Raw genomic sequence first — 6,258 nt, 5'->3', positions numbered from 1 at the left:
AGAAAGAAAGAAAGAAAGAAAGAAAGAAAGAAAGAAAGAAAGAAAGAAAGAAAGAAAGAAAGAAATGTGTTTTTTACTCTCTTGTATGTTAAAAGATCAACAGAATCTGTGGCAATGTCCCCTATTTCATTCTTGCTATTGATAGTTTGTGTCTTCTCTCTTTTTTTTTTTTAAAGATTTTATTTATTTATTTGACAGAGAGAGAGAGAGCACAAGTAGGCAGAACAGCAAGGAGAGGGAGAAGAAGAAGCATGCTCTCCGCTGAGCAGGGAGCCTGACGTGGGGCTCGATCCCAGGATCCTGGGATCATGACCTGAGCAGAAGGCAGCCGCTTAACCGAGCCACCCAGGCACCCCATGTGTCTTCTCTCTTTTTGTTTGTCAGTCTTACTAGAGGCTTATCAATTTTACTGATTTTTTTTTTCAAGAACCAGATTTTTGTTCCACCAATTTTCTCTATTGTTTCCCTATTTTCCATTTTATTGATTTCTTCTCTTGTCTGTATTCCTTCCTTCCTCCTCCTTGCTGTGAATTTTTTTCTGCTCTTCTCTTAATCCCTTCAGGCAGGAACTTGGGTTATTAACTTGAGACTCTTTCTCATGTTGAATGTCAGCAGTTAGTGCTACCAGTCTCCCCCCTCAACTCTGCTCTCGCTGCATCCCACATACTGGGATATGTTGTCTTTTTGTTGACATTCTGTTCTGTGTCATTTTTAGTATCAGAAGTGTACATGATTCATTGCCCATGACCCACTCTTATTATTATTATTATTTTTTAAAGATTTTATTTATTTGACAGAGAGAGAGAAAGCGAGAGAGGGAACACAAGCAGGGGGAGTGGGAGTGGGAGAAGCAGGCTTCCTGTGGAGCAGAGAGCCCGATGCGGGGCTCGATCCCAGGACCCCGTGATCACGACCCGAGCCGAAGGCAGACGCCCAACGACGGAGCCCACCCAGGCGCCCCCATGACCCACCCTTATACAAATGATGAACAACTTCGGAGGCAGATGGTTCTCAACCACGCCCTGTATAAAAAAAGAAAACACAGAGAAATGCTTCCAAACTCAGGTGTACATCCGAGACATCATGCTCAGACATCCTGCCAATTGTGGAGGAAAGTCAGTAAGAAATTATGTTGGAAGAAGGGGGTGTAGGGAACGTCGTCCGCCAGCTAAATGTACGTTTCCTGTTTTTCTTCTGTGAGGGAGAAAATTGGGGTCACTTTCTTGCTGGCACATCACAAATCAGTCCTCTTTCAAGTATGCCGAACAGGATCTTGTGAAGACCTTGGGTTCTCTGTTTACAACAGGTTTTGCAGAGAATTGAACTTCTGTGGCTTTTAATATTGTATCAGGTTGGCAGATATCTTGTGGAGCTTGATTGTGTTGTGTTGTTTTGTTTTGTTTAATTTCTTTTGAGACTTCCCTCTCGACCCATGGATTATTTAAAAGTGTGTTGTTTAATTCCTACATGTTTAGAGATTTTATTTGTCTTTCTGTTATTGATTTCTACTTTGATTCCATTATGGTCAGAGAACACACTCTGTATGATTTCAATTTCTCTTTTTAGTTGACATTTGTTTTACGGTCCAAGATATTATCCATGCTAGTGAATGTCTCGTGGGCACCTGAAAGAGAATATCTATTCTGTTGTCAGATGGAGTGTTTTATAAATGTGAACGAGAGGCTGTTGGTGGATTGTGCCATTAGGATCTTCTACATCCTTGCTGTGGTCGTGTCTGGTAGTTCTATCAGTTGGTCTCTCAGAGAGGGGAGCGTTGAGGTCCCTAACCAAGATGGTAGATTTATCTATTTCTCCTTTCAGATCTCTCGGTTTTCCCGTCATGTATTTTGAGGCTCTATTGTTCGGTACACGCATATTTAGAATCACTATGTCTTCCTGGTGGATTGACCCTTTTATCAATAACTTGTAAAATAGGTCATTGAGCCCTTCTTGTCTTTCACGTATCTTTGAGGTAGCTTTGACAACCTGTATTTTCCCAGAAAATCTTCAATACCATTGAAGTTCCCAAAGTATTTTGTTATACTTCAGCATATCATGTGTATGCATACATTGTGTTTTTACATTTATACAATATAAACAACGATTTGCAAACAGCATGTACTTCATAGCATTGCTTTGTAAGATTTTACAATGTACATAAATGTGATGGTACTCTTTGTATCCATTTGCAAATTGCTTTTCTCACTCAACACCACTGTTTTCAAGATGTGTCCATGTTAACACATAAAGATACCTCATTGCTGTGCTGTAACCCTTTGTGTGAATAAACATTAACAGTTTATCTGCTCAAGTGGTTCTTCATGTGATGGGAAGGCCTGTTATATTATGGGCCTGGGTAGGGTCTGCAGCTGGACAATAACCAGGAGTCAGTCATTTATTATCTTTCTAGTCTTCTCACTTCTCCCATCACCCCCCACTCCCCACTCCCTATACCCCCATAGTCTTCCCAAGAGCATCTCTTCTTTTCTGCTAGCTATCCCTGCAATTTTCCCATGCCAGCTCTTTGTTTTCACCGTGGAATGCTTTCTCTGCCCTGTTAAACTCAACTCACCCAGCAGGGGCCCAGGGCAAACGCCTCCAAAACTCATCTTTCCCCTGCTCTGTCACAACATTATATCCAAATCTCTACAGCATTCTTAGTGTCATTTTGCAGTTCCTGTATATTCTGCCCTATTGGGCATGATTTGTTTTCTTTTCAAGAATAGGATGACAATTTATTCACCTCTGAGCCCCATCTCCCTCAGGAACTAACTCATCTCGCAGCATTGTGCCTAGAACATGCTGAGCATTTGATAAACATTTTGAAAACAACACATCAACGAACAAAGCCTCTGGCCTTTAAACAACTACTAGGTGTCACTCCCACTCAGTTATGCATGGAGCCATTTGAGCATGCAACAAAATCGCACAGGGCACACTGTGGGTTTCCCTGGAGAAGCTCTTCTGGAGCCAGGCCCAGGAATCCTGCAGTCCTGTCCTGGCTACGTTCCTATGTTCCTCGCAGCTTTCATGGATGCCAGGGAGAGGGCCTCAGGGCTGGGGGCCACTCCCCCACAACCAACTGGACCCCTAATGGGACAGATTTTTGGGGGTGGCAAGTGAGAGGTACAAGGCTCCTGCCCCCACACTGCTGGGGAGTTACCAGAGCACATCTCCAAAGTTACGATGATATTCCCAAATAATAATTTTAATTAATTGAGCACTTATGCTAAGTGACCCAGGGACATTCCCCGGCCCTTTACAGACATTTACTTGCAGCTGTGGCTAGTGCTGCTAATATTTTTAGGGTTTATTAGGTCCAAGTCTCTGGGCTAAGTGCTCTATACAGATTATTCTGTCTTAATTTAACCGTCTCAAGAATCCTATAAAGCTGAAACTACGATATTACTCTTACTATCCTTCCTATTTTGCTCATGGAGAAATGGAGGCTCAGAGAGGCAGAATAACCTGCTCATAGTCACTCAGTAAGTGGCAAAGCCAGAATGTAAACACAGGTTGTTCTGGCTGTCTCCAAATGCCATTCTCTCTTCCCTCCCTGACTCCCTTCCTGTATTAAACATGATTTTTTAATTACACAGAGAAAATCGGATTATATTTTTCTAAAGCTCCAGACCACGTAGACAGAGTACAAATCTCCTTTAACCTTCCCTTTTTCCCACCCTAGTCTGCATAGGATTTCATTTTTTAAGCTTCTGACTTTGTTTTTAAATTCTTTTTTGGTGAAGCAGTAGATGCCCACAGCTCAGAAATCCAACAGTCCAACTATCCAGTGCTGTTTCCACCTCTGTCCCTCACGGGCCCCACCACCTGTTACCCCCACCCCCCGGGAGGACCACTGAGTCCCTTTTCTGAATGTCCTCACACGGTGTCTTCATCTGCATACATGCTTTTACAAGCATACTTTCTGATTTTTTTCCCACTTGGGGCTCCAAAGATAGCCCACGATACCCACTGCTTTGCGTTTCAACGGTTGTTTATTGACCATTGCTCCATACTGTGTTTTGCTTTCTGGTTCCTGGGAAGGAAGGGAGTGGGACAGGCCCCAGCCCACATTTCTAAAAGGAGGCATTTGTTCTGTGATGTTCTCTTATCTTCCTTCCTGCAGCTCACTCCCACCCCCTCGGTCCAGCTCCTCAGCGGCTGCTGACATCACAGGCTGGGCCCTGGACATTGCAGGCTCCTCCCTGGTGTCTCTGTGACCCGCAGACGGACACGGTCACCCCTTTGGCCTTCCCATAGCACCAGTATGCCCTGTAAGGCATGGAAGCGTGAGTATGCTTTTGATAGCAAGTAAAGGTCTAAATTGTGGCCTTTTTGGTTGTACGGGGAGAGTACATTTGGGGGAAGGGGCTTCATGGGGACTGCTGAAGGGAGACCGCCACCAAGTGGCTCCCACTCCTGGGGGTGGAAGGAGCAGACAGCTCAGAAGGACTTCTTCCTCATACAGTCCCCACACTGCCACCAGGTGAAGGCAGGACACCGTCCGCCTTCCACAGCCCCTGTCTCTGCCAGACCCAGCCCTGCCCTGCTCATTTATGCACCCAGAGTCCAAGCGGTGACTCATCAGTGACCTTGATCCCAGCTGCTCCCCAAGAAGGGCAATCATCGACACCCAGCCCCTCCCTTGGGAGCCGAAGCTGACAAAGCCATATCTTGCCACAGCCCTGCCCTGGGCAGCCCCATCATACCAGGAGTTCCGTCTGTAGGGAGCTTGACCCCAAATTGAAGACCTGGTCGAATATATCCAACACTGAGATCAGAAACCACCGACTGAATGGTGGCTGACGCTGCACCTGAAGCTACATGCAATTCATTTCCAATTCATGGAATGAATATTCGTGGAGAGCCCACCATGTGCCAGACACTGTTCTAGGTCTATATATGGAACAGCAAGTTAAGGCCCCTGCCCGCATGGAACTTATACTCTGGGAGAGCAAACAGCCAATCGCCAGGCCAAATAAAATGGATGTGTATGTATTTGTACTTTCAGTGTGTGTGGGTTTGTATTGTCATCTGGGAACACCTGGAGACGAACAAGTTGGGTTTATTATTTGTCGTAAGGACACAGACCACACACCCTGGTACAAGGGTGTTAGAAGAACCTGCATAGGATTTAGACATTGGGTGGGTGGTTTGGGAAAGGGCCCAAGGAAGTGGGGGTTTGCTCTAGATTGGGTGCTGGAGAAAGCAGGGATGAGTATGTTATGATAGGGTATCTCCATAAATCGTATCCAAAAAAAGGAGACCAGATCAAGGTCAAAGCTGTAATTAATAAACAGCACTCATATTAGCTAGGACAGGTGGATGGTTGGGATTTTGTGACTTGGGACAATGCTTATTATTTGCTGTGTTCAGACATGATTATGGAGTGGTCTTGCTTTTGTCTTGACCGACCATGGTCAAGAGTGGCCCTTGTCTGATGCCGATGTTCTGTGAAATTCTTTATGTTCAACAGGAGAACACCGAGGCCTAACTGTACCTGCAGGGTCAGCTTCTAGATGTCAGGGATGCTTCCTGCTTTTCCCCTACCCTCCTAAATATATAAATATATAAATAAAATTTCAGGTAGAAATAAGTACTGGGGAGTAAGGCCAGGGATCCCCAGGGTGGGGAATATGGTGACGTTATAGAGGTGGCCAGGGCGGTCTATGCGGTCAGGTAACTAATCTGAGCAGAAACTTAAAGAAACAAGGGGGTGAACCATGTGGCCATCGGGGTGGGGGAGAGCTTTCCGGGTAGAGCCAGCAAAGGCAGGGGCCCCGCAGTGGGAATGGGTTTGGCTTGTCTGAGGCCTGGTCGTGGGGTCAGGGGTTCCAGGGCAGAGCAAGTGAGGACAGGGAGGTGGAAGATGACGTGGGAGAGGTGGTCCAGGCCAGATCAGGTCAGGCCAACATAAGGACTCTGGCCTTCACTCTGAGACACGAGGATGGTGAGGGGAGAACAATCAGAACACATCCATCCTGTCGTTAAGCTCCCTCTGGCTGCGGTGCTGAGAATGGACTCTAGGAGGCCAGAAGGGAAGCAGAGAGCCGGGTGGTGGTTCTGAGGATCCAGGGAAGAGATAACAGTTTGGAGGAGCCTGGTGGTGGCCGTGAACGTGGTGAGACTGTCTCGCCCAAACTGGACAAGGATTGGAGGTGGGTAAGGGAGGATGGTGCCAAGACTTTTTATTTGAGCAAAAGACTGACTTGCTGTAATGTCAGCCCTGACAGTTGGGTTTTCTCTTTTCTCGCTTTG

Source organism: Neomonachus schauinslandi, chromosome 9, assembly GCF_002201575.2.
Source record: "Neomonachus schauinslandi chromosome 9, ASM220157v2, whole genome shotgun sequence".
Taxonomy (NCBI): domain Eukaryota; kingdom Metazoa; phylum Chordata; class Mammalia; order Carnivora; family Phocidae; genus Neomonachus; species Neomonachus schauinslandi.
The sequence above is the reverse complement of the archived record's forward strand: the minus strand, read 5'-3'. Positions refer to the sequence as shown.